Genomic DNA, 2,029 nt, shown 5'->3' with positions numbered 1-2,029 from the left:
AGTTTAGGGAAACTCATGAGAGATAGATCCAAAACAAAAGAAAATAAGAAAATTATTTATTTAATCCAAATCATTTATTTAATCCAAAATTAAAATAAATTGGTGGTAAGGAAACAGACGGTTACATGACACAAGATAAAAAGCCTAATTCTATATTTTTAAAAAAATCAAACCTTGGGAAATCCCTCGTGGTCCAGTGGTTAGGACTCTGCCCAAGGCCCGGGTTCAATCCCTGGTTGGGGAACTAAGATCCCACAAGCTGCCAGGTGCAACCAAAAAAAAAAAACAAACCTTTTGATAGTATTGAAAAATACTCTCACCTCGTGTCATGTGCATGAGCACCACAGGGTCAGGGATGCAGCCGCTGTCAGGTGGGCGGGGAAGAGACTGAGGCCACAGCATGAGGGACGCCCCAGCCCCTCTGTGTCTATGTCTGGCAGAACCTGTGTGAGATAAAGAGGCAACCCTTCCCAGCAGCCCAGAAAATCAAGAGTTTGGGCTGGACCTTTGACCACACACCAAGATAGTGAGGAGCCAGACGAAAAGCAGACTATGGCGTTGAAACGAATTAATACGGAACTTAGCGATTTGGCCCATGACCCTCCGGCACAATGTTCTGCATGTCCAGTTGGGGATGATGTTTCATTGACAAGTCACAATTATGGGACTTAATGACAACCCATATCAAGGTGGTGTATTCTTTTTGACAATTCATCTTCCTACAGACTACCCCTTCAAACCAGGTTGCATTTACCATAAGAATTTATCATCAAAATATCAACAGGAATGGCTACATTTGTTTTGATATTCTAAGATCACAGTGGTCACCTGCTTTAACTATTTTTAAAGTTCTTTTATCCATTTGTTCACTGCTGGGTGATCCAAACCCAGATGACCCCCTAATACCAGAGATTGCATGGATCTATAAGACAGACAGATAAGTACAACAGACTATCTCAGGAATGGACTCAGAAGTATGCCATGTGATGCTGCCTTAAGGTCAGAATAACCCACATTATAGCTGGAACAAACTTGAAATTACTGTTCCTTTTTTGATTTTCTTATCCAGCTGCTCCCCTATCAGACCTTGTCTTTTTAAATTTTATTTTTTGTTTACCTCCCTCCATTCATTCATATGCTCATCTGAGAAGACTTAAGCTCTTCCAGCTTTGGACAATAACTGCTTTTAAAAACTGTAAAGTAGTTACAAGAGAACAGTTGCCCAAGATTCAAAATTTTTTTAAAAATGGAGCATGTATATTATATGGCCAAAGTCTTCACTCTAGTTTGGTTATAAGACTAAAACCATTCCTCACAGCTCTAACATACTGAAGAAGCATTTGAGGGGGAGGGAGATGGATGCTCAGTTGTCACATCAAAGGAAACAGCATTATTCTAGCAGCATCCATTCTTGTTTAAGCCTTCCACTGTTAGAGATTTGAGGTTACATGATATACTTTATGCTCATAACTGATGTGGCTAGAGGATTGGTATTGAATTGGTAGGATCAGCAGAACAGAAAATGTGATGTATTTTATGCATGTCAATAAAGGAATGGCCTGTTCTTGTTCTACAGAGAATGGAAATTGGAAGTCAAACACCCTTTATATTCCAAAATGGGGCCTCAAACATCTTGTAATTTTCATTTAAATTGTTAGGTGGCTTGAAGCTATTAGTTAATCTATTTTCCAATAATATACTGTTTAATATAGCCCTGAATAAATGATGCAAGTTGTCAATGGATAGTGATCAACTAATAGCTCTGCTGGTAACTGATTTATTTTTCTTCATTAAAGTTGCACAAACTGATGAAAAAAAAAAAATACTATCACCTCACAGAAAAAAAGAACCCAATACTTGAACAGAAAATTCACAAAACAGTTAATAAGGCTCGTAATCAACATCACTAATAATTTTTTAGATACATTAAGATAACGTGTTTCCTATAAATAAGAATGAAACAATTTTAAGGTGAATATCACTTGTTAGTAAATAAGAGTTGAGTGAAAGAGACATTCTCATATGCTGC

General features: G+C 37.7%; 1 pseudogene; it reads left to right on the top strand.

Moving 5' to 3' along the window:
* The first annotated feature begins 552 nt into the window (after positions 1-552).
* LOC103006966 (ubiquitin-conjugating enzyme E2 D3-like) lies at positions 553-987 on the top strand (annotated as a pseudogene).
* The last annotated feature ends 1,042 nt before the right edge of the window (positions 988-2,029 follow it).

Source organism: Balaenoptera acutorostrata, chromosome 5 (genome assembly GCF_949987535.1).
Source record: "Balaenoptera acutorostrata chromosome 5, mBalAcu1.1, whole genome shotgun sequence".
NCBI lineage: Eukaryota > Metazoa > Chordata > Mammalia > Artiodactyla > Balaenopteridae > Balaenoptera > Balaenoptera acutorostrata.
The sequence above is the reverse complement of the archived record's forward strand: the minus strand, read 5'-3'. Positions and strand labels throughout refer to the sequence as shown.